At 48.0% G+C, this 17566-nt stretch overlaps 1 long non-coding RNA gene across 2 annotated transcripts in view; it reads right to left on the bottom strand.

Moving 5' to 3' along the window:
* LOC121278315 overlaps positions 1–17566 on the bottom strand; it is a 42033-nt gene that overhangs the window by 21082 nt on the left and 3385 nt on the right. Inside the window, exons 2-3 of one of the 2 annotated variants that reach the window (XR_005943098.1) lie at positions 13156–13322; positions 4988–5168 (exon numbers count right to left, since the gene is read on the bottom strand). This is a non-coding gene — a long non-coding RNA (uncharacterized LOC121278315). The remainder of the gene's footprint in view (positions 1–4987; positions 5169–13155; positions 13323–17566) is intronic. The other variant, XR_005943099.1, reaches the window with a different exon arrangement.

Genomic DNA, 17566 nt, shown 5'->3' with positions numbered 1-17566 from the left:
TTCCCCTTCTTTATTACTTTTTGGTCATTTTTTGTTAGTTTTTAAAACTTTCCCAATCCTCTGGATTACCACTAACCTTTGCCACATTGTGCATTTTTTCTTTCAATTTGATACTATCCTTAACTTCCTTGGTTAACCATGATTGGTTTATCCCCTTCCTAAAATCCTTCTTCCTCACTGGGATATTTCTTTGTTGTGAGTCACGAACTATTTTCTTAAATATCTGCCATTGTTCATCAACTGTCTTTTCTGCTAAACTCCTTTCCCAGTCCAGTCCAGCCAACTCTGCCCTCATCCCTTTGTAATTACCCATATTTAAATTTAGCACAATTGTTTCTGACCCAAGTTTCTCACTCTCAAGCTGAATACTAAATTCTACCATGTTATGGTCACAGTTTCCTTGAGGATCTTTTACTGTGAGATCATTTATTAAACCTGCCTCATTACACATTACCAGATCCAAAATAGCCTGATCCCTGGTTGGATCCACAACATATTGTTCTAGGAAACTGTCCCGAATACACTCTGGCCTGCATTTTCCAGTCGCCTCATCCAGAGGTGGGGCCTGCTCAACGATGCGTAAAATGATGCGGGGTGACATCGGGCAGGCATCCTGATGTCACTGCGCATCATTTAGATTGTCAGCTCAGCAAGCGCACAGTCGAGTCGGCTGCGTACCCGCCAAACTGTCAATGGCCACTTAAGGCCTTTAAAAAAGTAATTAAAGTAATTAATGGACCTGCCTGTCGAACCTTAAGGTTGTCGGGCAGGCGAGGAGGTCAGGCGGACGTTAGAAAAAACATGAGGTATTTAAAATGTTCATGAAATGTTGAAATGAAAGAAATTGACATGTCCCAGCTCATGTGACAGAGGCATTGAGTGCACATGTCAGTAACTTTTTTACCCTTCTTTATTGGAACTTTCAAACCTGAGCTGATCTCCCTGAGGCAGCACTTAGCCTCAGGGAGATCAGCGCGCTGTTTTACGTGAATGCCTGAAAGAGCGCACTCCCAGTTGAGGGAATCACCAGCCCCCTGCTGGTACAGGGAGCGCATAGTGCTTCCTGGCAGACATCACGCTGGGCAGGCCTTAATTGGCCCACCCACATAAAATGGCAGCATGGCCCTGACTGGGGGTGCCAATCGGGAACTTGCCTGCTTGCGCCCGCTCAACCACCCCGATGGGGGGAAGACCCTGCCCTCTATGAATTCTTACTTTTGGCTACCTCTGCCAATTTGATTTTCCAATCTACATGAAGATTAAAGTCACCCATGATTAATGTGTTGCCTTTTTTACATGCCCTCATTATCTCCTGATTTATTCTCTGTCCTACAGTATAGCTACTATTAGGGGGCCTATAGACTACTCCCACCAGTGTCCTCTTCCCCTTATTTCTTACCTCTACCCTTATGGATTCTACATCTTCTGATCCAAGATCATTTCTTGCTATTGTACTTATTCCATCTCGCACTAACAACGCTACCCCACCACCCTTTCCTTCCTGTCTGTCCTTTCGAAAGGTCACATACCCCTGAACATTTAGCTCCCAGCTTTGATCTCCTTGTAACTACATCTCCATAATGGCTATAAGATCATACCCATTAACCTCTATTTGTGCCATTAATTCATTTATTTAGTTCCGAATACTACGTGCATTTAAGAAAAGAGACATTAATTTTGTCTTTTTGCCATTTTTTCCCCCATTTGTCCCTATTTGCTGCTTTTTTGAATGTTTGTACACTCTGTCCCTTCCTGTCATGCTCTGGGTATCATTACCTAAATAGCTGCCCTGCAATGCTGCCATATCCTTTTGCTTGGTAAGCCTACGTATCCCCTTTCCAGAACCCTTCCCCACCTTTATTTAGTTTAAAGTCCTCTCTACAGCCCAACACAGTTCAAGTGAAGCCAGTCCTACCGGGCCAGCTCCCTTCTGCCCCCGTACTGATGCCAGTGCCCCATGAACTGAAATCCATTCCTCCCACACCAATCTTTGAGCCACACATTTAACTCCTTGACTTTATTTACTCTATGCCAGTTTGCTCGTGGCTCAGGTAGTAATTCTGAGATTATTACCTTGGAGGTTCTGGTTTTTAATTTAGCTCCTAACTGTTCAAATTCTTTCAGCAGAGCCTCCTTTCTAATCCTATCAATGTCGTTGGTACCAACGTGGACGATGACAACTGGATCCCTCCCCTCCCACTCCAAGCTCCTCTCCAGCTCTGAGGAGATGTCCTTAACACTGATTCCGGGCAGGCAACACAGGCTTCGGGACTCACGCTCACGGCTGCAGAGAACAGTATCTATCCCCCTAATTATACTGTCCCCTACCACTACTATGGTCTACTTCCTCCCCCCACTTGAATGGCTCCCTGTAACAGGGTACCGTGGTCAGTTTTCTCAACCTCCCCGCAGACCCTGCTCTCGTCCGCATAGCTTGCAAGAACATTGTAACTGTTGGACAATTTCAGGGGCCGAGGCTCCTCGAACGCTACCCCCTGGGTCCCCAAACCTGCTTCACCTGAAGTCATACCCTCCTGTCCCTGATCACAAGTCAAGTTCGAATGATCTAACCTATGGGGTGTGACCATCTCTTGGAGCAAAATGTCCAGGTATCTTTCCCCTCCCTGATGTGGCGCAATGTCTGCAGCTCGGACTCCAGCTCCTTAACTTGGATCCGAAGTTCCTCAAGCTGCAAACACTTATTACAGTTGTGTTCACTCTGAATCACCTTGGTCCCAGCATTCCCAAATGCTACAGCAGCAACACATCACCTGTCCTGCCATCGCTATTGTATTTGATTTAATTTATTAATTAATTACTCTAGTATCCATGATCTTTACACTTGAAGATTCCCCCACTCTTTACACTTCAATGTAATTAATTTTCTTACATATTCGTATCGATCTTGTACCTAACAAGCTACTTTTATGAAAGAGAAAATAAGGACGAGAGACCTAAACACAAGCTAAAGACTTTAATTATACTTTAAAGTCTAGAGCCAGGATATTGAGGTTGGCAAGTGGGGGGCGGGGCCCACTCTCTGAGGTGTAAGATGACGCGGGATGACATCGGATGGAACTCCCAACATCACCCCGCCTCATTTCAATTTTCAGCTCGGTGGGGGCGCAGCCGAATCAGCTGTGCGCCCGTCGACCTGTCAACAGCCTATTGAGGCCATTGACAAAGTCATTGACATAATTAATGGACCTGCCCGTCCAACCTTAGGGTTGTCGGTCAGGCCGGGAGCCCTGGTGGGCTTCAGAAAAAGCATCAAACCTCATCCACGGGCGGGAAGAGGTTTCATGAGGGTTTTTAAAAATGTAATAAAGGTTAGAGTTAAAGTGATGGACATGGGGGGACACGTCCGGGAAATTTAGTTTTTGTTCCATTACCATTTTTAAACGTGGAGCCGATCTCCCTGAGGCAGCACTTAGCCTCGGGGTATGAGTACGCTCTTTCATGCACATGTGCGAGAGACCGCACTCCCGGCTGAGGGAATCGTCCCCTGCCCGTACAGGAGGGCATAGCGCTTCCTGGCGGACATCACGCTGGGCGGGCCCTAATTAGCCCACCCACATAAAATGGAGGTGCACCGCCAATCAGGGGTGCCGATCGGAGGCGCGCCCGCTCCTGACCTTCCACCCCTGATGGCGAGGTGAAAATTCTGCCGATAGAGAGTGGGTTCCAGGTCATTAATGCTCGCTACATTAAAAAGTTCTTCCTCACATTTCCCCTGTATCTCTTGCCCAAAACCTTGGACAGGATTTTCCCCCCGTCGGGGGTGAAGTTGAATCCCGGGCGCCATTTTACATGGGCGGGGCAATTAAGGCCCGCCCAGCGCGATGTCCACATGGAAGTGCTGTGTGTTCCCTATGCGTGCTGGGGGGGGGGGTGATTCCCTAAACCCAAGAGTGTGCTCTTTCACGCATGCGCACAAAAGAGTGACTCATCTCCCTGTGGCTAAGTGCAACCTCGGGGAGATCGGCTCTACTCTCAAAAATATTAAAAATAGAGCAAAGAATTTCTCTGACATGTCCCCTCATATGACACTGTCACATGAGTTGGGACATGTCCATCATTTTTACAAAAACTTTAATAAAATTTTTAAAAATCTACATGAAACCTGATTCTGCCCGTGGATGAGGTTTGATGCTTTTTCTAATTCCCGCCGGGGTTCCCGGCCTGTCCTCCAGCCTTAAGGTTGGACGGGCAGGTCCATTAATTACTTAACTGACTCTGTCAATGGCCTCAATTGGCCATTTTCCGACTGGCAGGCTCACGGCTGATTTTGTTGAGCCTCCGCCTACCGGAAAATTTAAATCGGGTGCGGTGAGAGTTCCACCCAACGTCACCCGCGTGTCATTGTACGCATGGGTGAGCAGGCCCCACCCCCGCCCGCTGACAGGAACCTCCTGCTCCTTAAGTCTGTGACCCCCTAGTCCTTTTACCATTAGCTAATGGAAACAGCTTTCCCTTGTCCAAACCTATCATAATTTTGTACCTTCAATTTCCTTCGCTCTAAGCAGAACAACCTCAGTTTCGCCACCTTACCTTGTAGGTGAATTTCCTCACCCTGGAACCATTCTGGTAAATCTCCTCTGCACCCTCTCAAGGACCCTCACATCCTTCCTAAAGTCTGGTGGCCATAACTGGATGTAATACTCTAGTTATGGCCTATACAGAAAGGTTCAACAAAACTTCTCTGCTTTTGTAGCCAATGTCCACCCCAACCCCAAACAGGAAGTGCATAGCATAGCACTTCCTGTCGGGTGGCCCGCCCACTCAAAATGGCGGCGGGGCCCGTTTCGGCGGCTGCGATTGGCTGCCCGCCCGGTGTCAAGCCGGTGGGGCCCACCCACCCATCAAGGGCAAAATTCTGCCCATTAAGTCTACTTGCCTCTGCCCATCCCTTCTGCCAAATGCATCACCTCACACTTCCCCATACTGAATTCTACCTGCCACTTGTCTGCCTATTCTGCTAGCTTACCTATGTCCTGTTGCAGTTGATGTGCAGGTCTCACCTTGAAACTACGCTCCAAAGTACAGAAGTGTCAGTATCTGAGAGACAGTGAGAGCGAGTGATGGCAATCCTTCTTTATCACTGTCTTCCTGCTCTTCCACCTCATGCTTTTTCACCACTGCCTAGCCAGGCATCAGCTCTTGGGTGCCTGAAAGATAAAGAGCACAAGGGTAGGGTTCAGTGAGGGGTGGAGCAGATAGCAGGAGATGCATGTTTATGCCACGAAGAGATTACGAAGGCTCAGCCCGCTGCTGGCTGTGACCTTAGTCAGGACTGCTCTGATTATGGACAGTATATGTTCTCCATGGGGGGTAAGGACACACAGCTGTGCCTGCCTCCCACCAGTTAGGTACTACTGCTTCTGATTATGTGCCACTTGTCTGTAAGAGAGGGCAAAGTGTGCCAGTGAGTGTGGCACAATGTGTTTGGGTGATGTGCCCGTCATAGTTAAATGGCTGAGTTTGGGCAAGCTGTGAGATATGGGTGTGAGGCTTGGAGGGCTACTTGAGGTCCATGAAAGGCATGGATGCGAGGTATGAGCCAGGGTTGATAGAAATTGGTGGGTGAGTGGAGAATGCAATGAATTGAACGTTTTTAAAAATTCTTTAACAGGGTGTGGTCATTGCTGGCATTTAATGCACATCTGTAATTACCCTTGAGAAGGTGGTGGTGTAGATACACCCACAGTGCTGTTCAGAAGGGAGTTCCAGGATTTTGACCCAGTGACAGTGGAGGAATGGTGATATGGTTCCAAGTCAGGATGATGTGTGCCTTGAAGGGCACCTTGTAGATGGTGGTGTTCCCATGCATCTGTTGCCACTGGCATTCTAGCTGGTAGCAGTTGCAGGTTTGGAAGGTGCTGTTGAAGAAACCTTGGTGAGTTGCTGCAGTGCATCTTGTAGATGGTACACACTGCTGCCACTGTGCGTCGGTGGTGGAGGGAGTGAATATTGAAGGTGGTAGATGGAGTGCCAATCAAGCGGGCTGCTTTGTCCTGAATGAGGAGGCTAATGGTTCAGATGGTTCAGGATATGACATTTGAAGATAAATTCCCTGATCTCTACGAGTTCTTGTAGTTCATTAAACCTCTTGAGGCACTGCATCCAGGTCCTTGGGACTACACTGCATTGATGGCTATCTGCTCCCATTTCCTTCTCTGAGTTTATCTGAACGGCTTTCTAGCCCCTTGTGAAAAGAGGACATCTGGCCTCCTGTCCCCTTCCACCAAGGCCTCCAATGCTGAGTCTGTGAGTTTTGGAGCATACCCTCTACCTTGTTGCATCATTAGTCAGACCTCTTCCTGCTCAGAGTGTCTTCATCAGCCAAATCTACCATCTTCTTCAGCCAGAATGTACTTCCCCTTTATGCCGCACAGGCAGGGTTTAAATAGTGCAGGTTAATTTTAAAAGCAGTGCCAGTCTCACACAAATTTGAGCCCTCTGCTGAGGTAAACAAACAGTCATTCAACAGCGTGTTTAGCACTGGGCTCCACACTACTATCATTTAAATTAACAGGCAGCATGAATTTTGTGTGGTGCCTGAATCAGGAGGAATGGGCACGGGTGTATCACACATCATGATTTCTGTGCCTGTTTTTGGGGGCTATTGAATTTTGCTCCCATAACATTTTGCAGAATTTCAAATTGCAAAGTATAGGAATTCAAATAGATAACATGTTGTCCTGTGGTGAAGAGAACATTTGATTAGCCAATAAGCGCTGGGACAAAAACGGAAAATGCTGGAAGAACTCAGTAGGTCGAACAGCATGCGTGGAGAGAGAAACAGTGTTAACATTTCGAATCCGTAAGGCTCAATAAGTTAACTCTGTTTTTCTCTGCACAGATGCTGTCAGACCTACTGAGTTTTTTTCCCAGCATTTTCCATTTTTGTTTCAGATTTCCAGCATCAGCAGTGTTTTGCTTATATCAATGTGCGATGGAGTTGTTCATCCAGACGATTTGAATTTCAGAAAAAAAAATCAGAAGGTATAACTTCAGCTTCAGGAACCAGACTGTGCTGAAGGTGTAACAATTGGACCTGCTCATTGGCACTTTGGTCAGGATTAGCAGAGCTGCACAGTTTGTTCATTGAAATGCAGCCCATTGTGCTGCTTGCTAAGCACAACGGATAAATCGCATGCCAATTTTAATGAGATGTGCCAGATTTTGACAACTGATCTCCAAAAAGACATCCATCTTTTTCAGATTCAGTAAGAAACATTGAATGACATTTGTAGCCACTCAGTCAGGATGTAGAGCAAACAGCAGGTGTTTATTTCCTTTACAGCTATCCTGAAACCTTATGCATGATTCACGCTTTATCATGTCCTCGAAATAAAGGGCAATGACATCAGTCGGACTTTTATTACACAGTAGGAGTTGGGGCTGCGTGCCCAGCACTTCAGTGTTCCTGACGTAATCACTCTCCTCGGTGGTGAGAAGGATGCAAGAAGCAGCATAAAACCTGGTGGCTGCTGAACTGGAGGAGGTATGTGCGCAGGGTAATCTGAGGCTAAAAGTAAAAACCAGGGAGAAAACAAAAGTACTGGGAAGCACCTAGAAATAAAAGCGCAAGGCGAACAGGGTGAAGAATTCTGAGGGACAGAATATATCTGCACTCGGAGAGACGTGGACCAGGATTTTCCGTTCGGGTGGGGGCGGGGTAAGCCAGAACGGGTGGGCACAGACCCAATCGCTGCCCGCAATCGGGGCCGCGCCGCCATTTTGCACGGGTGGCCAATTAAGGCCCGCCCAGCGCGTTTCCGACTCCCGTGGGTAGCGGGGGTGGGCGGGCCGTGGCGGGTGTGTACAGACCTCCGGGTCCAACAGCGACCCGGCAGCCTCCGGTAGGCTGCTCACAACGGCCGGTTCCAGGACTCACCAGAGGGGTTGGGTGAGCAGGCCAGGCTGCAGGGTAGGCCCCTCTTTTTCTGACGATTGCCTCGCTGCCCTCCTCCAGGAGGTGGCAGCACGGAGGGAGGTGTTGACCCCACCGCCCCCCACACTCCCAGGATGGGAGAAGGTGGTGGGGGTGGTGAGCTCCTGCAATGTGGTGCGGTGCACCTGGACGAGTGCCAGAATCACTTCAATAATTTGTTGCACTCTGGAAGAGTGAGGACCATGTTGGCATTGGGCATTTAACCCAGCAGGTAGCCTTAGCCTTCGAGGAACTCCCCCCACCCCCATCCCCACCCCCTGCAAGCCTTACTCTTGTGACTGCATTGAATCATGTAGAGCATTTTTCCTTTGCTGGGTGTCCAAGCAGATTGTGCCCATGCTGAGGTCAGCCTGAGTGGGTCATGAGGAGATGAGTTCTCCTCCGCACCATGTGTTGCTCTTAGTCGCACATGACTAGTTTGGGGGTAACCTGCAGGAGACGCAGCTCGGCGCATACTCAGAACTCCAGGACATGCCCTATTCAGGGTGATGAGATGGTGGAAGGGGAGCCTCAAGGTCTCGTGGCCAAGAATCACCTGCAGCCCTCGACGCTGCACCTAGTTGTGCCTCCTTGCTTTGGGAGGAAATACCGTGTGGTTCCTAATGTGATGTAGGCAGCATGTGTCCCAGGGAGCAGGCCTAGCATCTTTGTCTGAGTGATCAGCAGCAGCAGCAGGGAGATGAGGCACCGGAGGCCTGATATGTCCCACTCTGCTTGCGCACACCACAACCCAACCAGCGTCCATGTGCAATTTGCCCTAATCAATGCTCTTCTCTCACTTACAGCAGAAGAACGTGCAGAACGCAGCCGAGCGTGTGAGGACTAGAGGCGGCCAGGCACAGCTCTCCATACTAAGCTGCTTCCAGCAGAAGGCCCTTGAGCTGGAAAGGCGCCATGCACCCAGGCCTACAGGCGTCGGTGAGGCTGGGGTGGCTCGGCCAGGTATTTATCCCCAACAGCGAGGTCAGCATTGTCCTCCCAACAGCCAGAGCACTGAAGATTGTTAGATCAGTTATTGTTGCAACATTGCTGGGTCATTGGGTACGGAAGGTTGAGCGCATAATGAGCCGGGGGGACAGGAATGAACTTTGTCGTTGTCTCCATGTTAACTGATCCAATGTCCTTTTTCTTCCTTCAGCATCATCAGAGCAGGGCCGGGGGGAGGAGCAGCAGATGCCCCCTCTCACACCTGAGGGCCCTGAAGTCTCACCAGCGTCACACCATCTCTGCCAGGCAGGCACCAGCGCAGATACTGGCACCTCGATGGGAATTAGAAAATCGCCTCATGTCCTGGGGCACAGCGGTGAGGGCACTTCACAGTCGCTGGAGGAGATGGCAGAGACAGAGAGTGCCCATGGTGCCAGCAGTCGGAGGACTGCAGGGAACCAGGCACATGCTCAGTCGGTGCCTGATGTTGTGTCTCTGGAATCGTCCGCGATGCTGCAGCTGCAGGAAATGCGGCCGGGTGTGTGGGAGCATCGGTGGGGGGATACATGAGGCCATGCTTGGCTTAGTCTCCGTGGTGGAGGAGTCTACGTAGACGATCACTGAAGCAAAAAGCCTCATGTCCGAGCGCTATGCGTCCTCCATGGAGAGAGTGGCGACTCTGGTGGAGAGGCTCCTCCAGGAGACCCATCAGGGCTTCCTGGAGATGCGCTCGGACCAGCAAGTACCTCACATCGGCATTGACCTCAGCTGGTCAGTGCCAGTGTGGGAGATGATCTGGGCACCAGGTTTCCCAGCTCGTTGCCCACCCATCCACGCTGAGCAGGGAGGTCCGGGGTGACCTCACGTCGGCACAGCAGCTGCCTGTTGTATCTGTGGGCACCTCTCAGGGCGCTCCAGATGAGGGCGGCTGCTCCTCTGTCCCTCTCCCAGTGACTGTATCATCCAGTGAGGCTGTGATGACTGGGGAGATGCAGCTGTGGAACTGGCCAATCCCTCCCAGGCGGGGCCAGCACAGGCTCCACGGGCCAGAGGACGCCCGCCAAGGTCATCGAGGCCAACAGGACAGCAGGGTCAGCAGGTTGGCTCAGATACCCCTCCCAGTGAGGGGGCAGGACCAAGACATAGCACCCAGAAATGAAAGCATAAGGCACCTTAGGCACATAATGGGTTTCTCACTGGTGCTTTTGTGTTGGCCTGAGATGAGGTCCTTATGATTTCTTTTGGATTATTGATATTATTGTTTAATAATTGTGAGAACTTCTGATTCATACATTAAATGCCAGATGTGTGACCATGCCTGAGGGTGCCTCACTTCTTCTTCACGAGTATGTTTAAGAGAAGTGACATGAGTGTTTCTTTGGACATTCGCCTTTGTGTACCAGGCCCTTAGTTAGTGCTGATGACCTGGCAGATTTTGCACTTAGGTGTTGAGTATGGAGCCTACAGCTCAGGTTTGTCCGGGAGGTCCATCTGGGGTGTGCTAGCTGAAGGTTCTTTGGATTAAAGCCTCCCAGGTGTCCCTGCCTCCCTGGAGTATGCCCGGGTCAGCGTCTAACCCCTCAGCATTTCCCTGTGTGTGCTCGTCCTCAGACTCAGTGCTGGACTCATCGTGTGCAGCTGCAGACACTGTGTCTATGTCTTCATCGTCCACTACATCCCCCCTTTTCAGCGCAAGATTGTGGACAGCGCAGCATGCAGCTACTATCACAGGGTAGCTGCTTCGCCACCTGTAAACCCTGGCAGCAGGATAGTGGCATCTTCTACGGCCCCTTCCACCTTGAACAACCTCTTGGCCCTGCACCCCTTGTGCCTGCGCCTGTCCTCCCAAAGGTGGCTCCCCTGGAGGCTGAATGTGCACTCCTGTCCTCCTCCTCTTTCTAGCCCTCCCTTCTTCCCCAGAGAAGCTGCCTCCAGTGGACAGATCAGATCCCACATCCAGGCTAAGGGAGGCTTCCTGAAAACTATAGGCCCTGAAAAGATTCCTCACTGCAGAGTGCTGACCTAAAGGTTAAGAGCCCAGAAAAAGCAGCTGGGATGTGTTCTGAAGTTCTGCAAATCACACAGGCAAATTCTCCAATAAATACTTCACAGAGCAGGTTCACGACCCCACTCACCCCTCTTACCCCAACCATGGATGAGGTTAATAGAAATGTCTCCTACCCGCCTGCCCACTGTGCTCGAGTGCTGATCCGAAGATTGCATGGATGCCGAAAAATCAGCATTGATTGAACACTCAATGGCCTTAACTGGCCCGTTAATTAATGGCCGGCACCTGTCGAACTTCATTGCGCGCCCGCCCAGTGAAATATCACAATGGTGCGCGGTGACATTGGGACGCTCGCTTGATGTCACCGCACATCATTTACACGCAGACGTGCGGGGCCCAACCCCTGTCCATCAAACAGAAAATTCTGCCCATGGATTAATCAGGGATAGTCAGCACAGATTTGTTAAGGGGGAAAGTCGTGTTGAGAAATTTGATCTAATTTTTTGAGAAGGTAACCAGGAGTGTCGAAGAGGGTAATGCATTTGGTGTGGTCTACGTGGTCTTTAGCAAGGCTTTTGATAAGGTCCCTCAGGGCAGGCTGGTGAATAAAGTAAGAGCCCATGGGATCCAAGGCAAAGAGGCACATTGGATCCAAAACTGGCTGAGAGGCAGGAAGCAGAGGCTGATGGTAGAGGGATGTTTCTGTGCCTGGTAGTCTGTTTCCAGTGGGGTTCCACAGGGCTCGGTGCTGGGGCCCTTGCTGTTTGTGGTGTACATAAATGATTTGGACTTGAATGTAGGGGGTATGATCAAAGTGTTCGCAGATCACACGAAAATTGGTAGGTTGGTAATTAGTGAGGAGGAGAGCAGTAAACTGCAGGAGGATATCAATGGACTGGTCAAGTGGGCAGAGCAGTAGCATTTGGAATTCAACCCGGTAGAGTGTGAGGTAATGCACTTGGGGAGGGCTAACAAGGCAAGGGATTACACTATAAATGGTAGGACTTGGAAAGTACTGAAGATCGGAGGGACCTTGGTTTGCATATCCACAGGTCCCTGAGGGCAGCAGGGCAGGTAGATAAAGCAGGTGATTAAGAAGGCATATGGGATACTTGCCTTTAATAGCCAAGGCATAGAATACAAGAGTAGGGAGGTTATGTTGGAACTGTATAAAATGCTGGTTAGGCCACAACTGGAGTACTGCGTGCAGTTCTGGTCACCACATTATAGGAAGGATGTGATTGCACTGGAGAGGGTGCAGAGGAGATTTACCAGGATGCTACCTGGGCTGGAGGGTCTGATCTATGAGGAAAGATTGGATAGACTGGGATTGTTTTCCTTGGAGCAGCGAAGGTTGAGAGGGGACCTGATAGACGTGTGTAAGATTATGAGGGGCATAGACAGGGTGGATAGGAAGACACTTTTTCCATTAGTAGAGGGGTCAATGACAAGGGGGCATAGATTTAAGGTAAGAGGTAGAAGGCTAAGAGGGGAGTTGAGGAGAATTTTTTTCACCCAGCGGGTGGTGGGAGCCTGGAACTCACTGCCTGAAAGGGTGCTTACATTCGAAACCTTATAACATCTAAGAAGTATTTAGACATTCACTTGCATGGTTCTAGCCTCCAGGGCTATGGGCCAAGTGCTGGAAAATGGTATTAGTGTAGTCAGATCTTTGACCAGTGTGGACATGATGGGCTAAATGGCCTCCTCCTGTGCTGTAAACGACTGAGTCTATGAGCGGATGTTAATGTGAGTTACATAGGTGGATGGAATGGTGGCTCCAACGTGTTTCTCCATGGAATAGTAAAATGTGGTTTATAGAGATGAGTTCCATATAGTTACTTCCAAATCTGACCTAGGCCCCTAGGTTCATAGAAAGATGCTGAGCAGTCAGGTGAAAGTGGATTATCAAGTGTCAGGAAGCGAACAAAGAACCTAAAGGCAGATAAAGAATTGTAAGGGGATTTGAGAGGTTCTTGAGATGGAGGGTGGGAGAGGGAAATCAGATTGGGAAGGCCTAAGCTTTCTCCTAAAATCTGGAGACCAGGGGCATACCCATGGAAAACAGCCAACACCCCAGAAATGACCATTGCTCCCACTCTTCATAACTAGTGTTGTCCATGAGCCACACAACATTTTGCTTCTATCTTGTGCTTACTTTGTTTGGATCTTTACCTTTTTGCAGGATTTCTTTCAAAACTTCCTGCAATGGAATAGCTCTTCCCCTTATTCCCCACCCACCCAATAAGAGTTGCTCTCTCACCTCTCCCTCATCACCTTCTCTGGTTTGAGGCCTGTTGCTGGTCATGTCCTTAGCAGTGGCCACTCCAATGGTGACAGGTACCATCTCCTTTGTGGGGTTGAGGAAATCCAGATGCATTTATCCCCCACTGGTTAGTTCCTACTGCCTCTGGTTGTATGTCACTTCTCCTGCAAGAGAGAAGGTAAGTGTTAGTGAGTGTGGTCCTCTATCAAGGCCACCAGTGCACCATCCAAGAACCTTTCATAATCTATTATGTGATGAAGTTGCCATGTAATGCCATTATTGAGTCTTCTTCTGCATCAGGATGACATGCACAAGGACTTCCACTGTTTACTCCAGTCACAATGCATCACTGCTTTAAGAGGTGCAGGTAGCCTTTATGTTGTAGAGGCTTTAGCTTTAACTCCCGCTAGCCTCTCACAATTTTTGACCCACTGTCTGAAGTGTGCAGCCACTCAGCAACACAGTTAGCACTGGCTGCATGCTACAATCCTGGCAATGAGCAAGCAGCATGAAGTTGGTGTGCTGCCTGCATCACACTGAATGGTTACAGGATAATTGTGCATCTGGAACTCTGCACCTGTTTTCAGGGGCTGTCCAATTTATCCCCGTAGTCTTTAGCATTAGAGGTGGACCACATGCATTTTTACTATCAAAAACATTACAGCAGGTCCCTGAATATGAGAAACTAGCTGGTTAGGTGGAGGTGATAAAGCATGGAGGGGAGGGCATGAAAAGCAAAGGTGTACCCTGTGTTCAGGATGTTCAGAAGCCATTTGTGCATATTTGTTGAAAGGGTGGAAGCTTCTGGAACATTAGTGATTCGTAGAGTCATAGGAACATACAGCACAGAAAGAGGCCATTTGGCCCTTTTAACTATGCTACCCCATTGAAGGAGCAGCTGTGCTTAGTCCCGATCCCTGCTCTTTGTCTGTAATCCTACAAGGAAAAACACACCCTTTTCAAATGATTTGTGGAATCAGCTTCTACATCTTTTCAGATAGACCATTCCCTATCCCGACAACTCTTTGTGTGAAAATATTTTTCCCATCTCCCCTCTAGATCTTCTGCTAATAATTTTGAATCTATCCCCTTTCGTTCTTGATCCACTCACCAGAGGGAATCATTTTTCTCTATTCCGTCTAAACCTCTCATCATCTTGAAACCTCTGGTTAGGCCACCTCTTAACCTGCTCTGTTTCAAGGAGAACAGTCCGACTTTTAAACCTTTCCTTATAATGGAAGTCCCTCGTCCCTGGCAGCATGCTGGCAAACCTCCTCTGTACCCTGTCTGAGGCCTTTACATCATTCCTGAAAGCAGTGCCCAGAATATTTCAGCTGATGTGTAATCAGGGATTCTAAGATGATTTCTTTGCTTTTTTACGCCGATCGTCTATCTTTAAACCCAAATTAACTCATGTTTTTTTCACCTTCACCCTGCTGCCATTAAGGGTTTATGTGTTTATATGATTATTTTCAATTTAGAGCTCAATTGTGGGTGAGTGACAATCTATCTCGGCAGCTGTATCAGAACTCTTTTGGTTAAATATGTATGGGACAATAATTGAAATTGGGAAGAAAGATTTTGCACAATATGATCAATGAACAATTAAAAAGGAAGAAAACAGACAACGAAACAGGAGCAGAACAATTGACAAGTTGCATTTACTGTCATAACATTAATGACACAGTTAACATATATGACAGACACAAGGTACTTTATTATAAAGATGTATGATCAGCACTTTTGGATTGTCTGTGAGGTTTACAGCTTCATTTATCAATCAATCATGTTGGCAGTCAACTGTGGACCTAGCTATCCCACCCCAAAAGAGATTAATCGGCCCGGCTCACATCTTGGCACCGAAGTAAATTACCTGCTGAGCAATGGTTAATGGTGATGTTCTGGATGTAAAAAAAAACGAGCAGTTGTTTTGTTTCATGGCTGCATTGAAAAATGTGGTTGTTTGATCAGCAACACTATGTTGTGCAGTACAAGGGACAAAGTGGAAGGAAAGAAAATACTGACAACCACACTATTTTTTAAAAATCGATGATGGACCATGATTGATGCAAAAAAAAACTTTTAACATTTGCAGAATTGCATATACTTGTCAACCTAGGTGGCTACCGTCCTGCATCTAAACATCACTGGAAATATATGACAGACAGCATATTGGTTTAGGTGCCGGAGAAGTCTCCGGAATGACTGCCTAAAATAAATATTGGGCCCATTGGATATGTTGATTAAAAGTATATCACCTGATTTAGGACTCAAACCAGGAACAGGTTTACTTTGAACATAGCAGGCTTCGGGCTGACTCTATTCTGGATTTCTCTTAGGTCAACATGCAGCCTAACCAAAGGAACTTAAAGGAACAGCTGGAGGTTGCCACCCAAAAGATTAAGCTTAAAAAAATATTTTTCTGAATGTAGGGCCAGGAAGAGGAGGAGTGCTCTTTCTGGTGCTGCATTAAAACTGTGGTCAACTGCCAGATCGTACTCTTGCCTTCAGATTGTCCCATCTCCCTCCACACTCACCTGAGACCCTTAATCAGCACTTCAACCAGCTAATTTCTCACCCCCTCAATGATCAATGAGCTGCCTCTGGGGCTGTGACTGGAGCCAACAGCATGGAGTAATATTCTAATGAGGCTGGTGGATCTACTTGTAGTGGCAGTGGAAGCTAATTGTGCACCAACTCGGGTGTGATCCTACTTTCAGACTAATGTGTTCATGTGAAGAATGAGGTAAGACAGGAGTAGCACCAGGCATCCCTAAAAATGAGGTGTCAACCTGGTGAAGCTGCAACACAAGACCACTTGCATGCTTAACAGTGGAAGTAACATGCAATAGATAGAGTTAAGCAATCCCACAACCAATGGATCAAATCTAAGCTCTGCAGTCTTGTCACGTCCAGTTGTGAATTATAGTGGACAATTAAACAATTAACATGAGCAGGAGGCTCCACAAATACCCCCATCCTCCATGGTGAGGGAGCCCAGAACATCAGTGCAGAAGACAAGACTGAACCATTTGCAGCCAACTTTAACCAGAAGTGTCCGGTGGATGATCCATCTTGACCTCCTCACAAGGTTTCCAGCTTCACCCAATTTGATTCACTCTACATAATATCAAGAAAAGGCTAAAGCATTGGATATTGCAAGGCTATGGGCCCTGACAACATTCCGGCAATAAAACTGAAGACTTGTGCTCCAGAACTAGCCGCACACCTAACCAAGCTTTTCCAGTACAGCTACAACATTGGCATCTACCTGGCTATGTGGAAAATTGCCCAGGTATGTCCTGTACACAAAAAGCAAGACAAATTCAACATGACCAATTACAGCCCCATCAGTCAACTCTTGACCATCAACAAAGTGGTGGAAAGTGTCATCGACAGTGCTATCAAACTGCACTTGCATATCGATAACCTGCTCACTGATGCTCTGTTTGGGTTCCGCTGGTGCCACTCAGCTCCTGACTTCGTTACAGCCTTGGTTCAAACATGGACAAAAGAGCTGAACTCCCGAGGTGAGGTGAGAGTGACTGCCCTTGACATCAAGGCAGCATTTGACCGAGTGTGGCATCAAGGAGCCCTAGCAAAACTGGAGTCAATGGGAATTGGGGGAAAACTCTCCGCTGGTTGGAGCCATACCTAAAAAAAAAGGAAGACGGTTGTGGTTGTTGGAGGTCAATCATCTCAGTGCCAGGATATCACTGCAGGAGCTCCTCAAGGTAGTATCCTAGGCCCAATAACCTTCGGCTGCTTCATCAATTTCCTTTCCATCATAAGGTCAGAAATGGGGATGTTTGCACAATGTTCACCACCATTCATGACTCCTCAGATACTGAAGATGTCTGTGACTATATGCAGCAAGACCTGGCCAATATTTAGGTTTGGGCTGATAAGTGGCAAGTAACATTCGCACCACACAATTGCCAGGCAATGATCATCTCCAACAAGAGAGAATCTCACCATCTCCCCTTGACATTCAGTGGCATTGCCATCACTGAATCTTCCTTAATCAATATTCCAGGGGATTACCATTGATCAGAAACTGAATTAGACCATCCATATAAACATTGTGGCTACAAGAGCTGTTCAGAGGCTGAGAATTCTGCAGAGAGTAACTCACCTCCTGACTCCTGAAGCCTGTCCACTCTCTGCAAAGCACAAGTCAGGAGTGTGATGGAATACTCTCCACTTGTCTGGATGAGTGCAGCTCCAACCTCAATGGATTTGGTGAGATGAGGGAAACTTAAATATCTTTCTAAAAATCCAATATTGTTTGTATTCAACATTTAACTGCAAGTACTGTTTGAATTCTAAACCTTATCCAGGGGCCTAAGCAGGAAGATAGAAGCTATCCACTGGCAGCAGCTGAAATAGTTAATTAAGGAAACCAGCT

The sequence above is a fragment of the Carcharodon carcharias genome, chromosome 5, assembly GCF_017639515.1.
Source record: "Carcharodon carcharias isolate sCarCar2 chromosome 5, sCarCar2.pri, whole genome shotgun sequence".
Lineage (NCBI taxonomy): Eukaryota > Metazoa > Chordata > Chondrichthyes > Lamniformes > Lamnidae > Carcharodon > Carcharodon carcharias.
The sequence above is the reverse complement of the archived record's forward strand: the minus strand, read 5'-3'. Positions and strand labels throughout refer to the sequence as shown.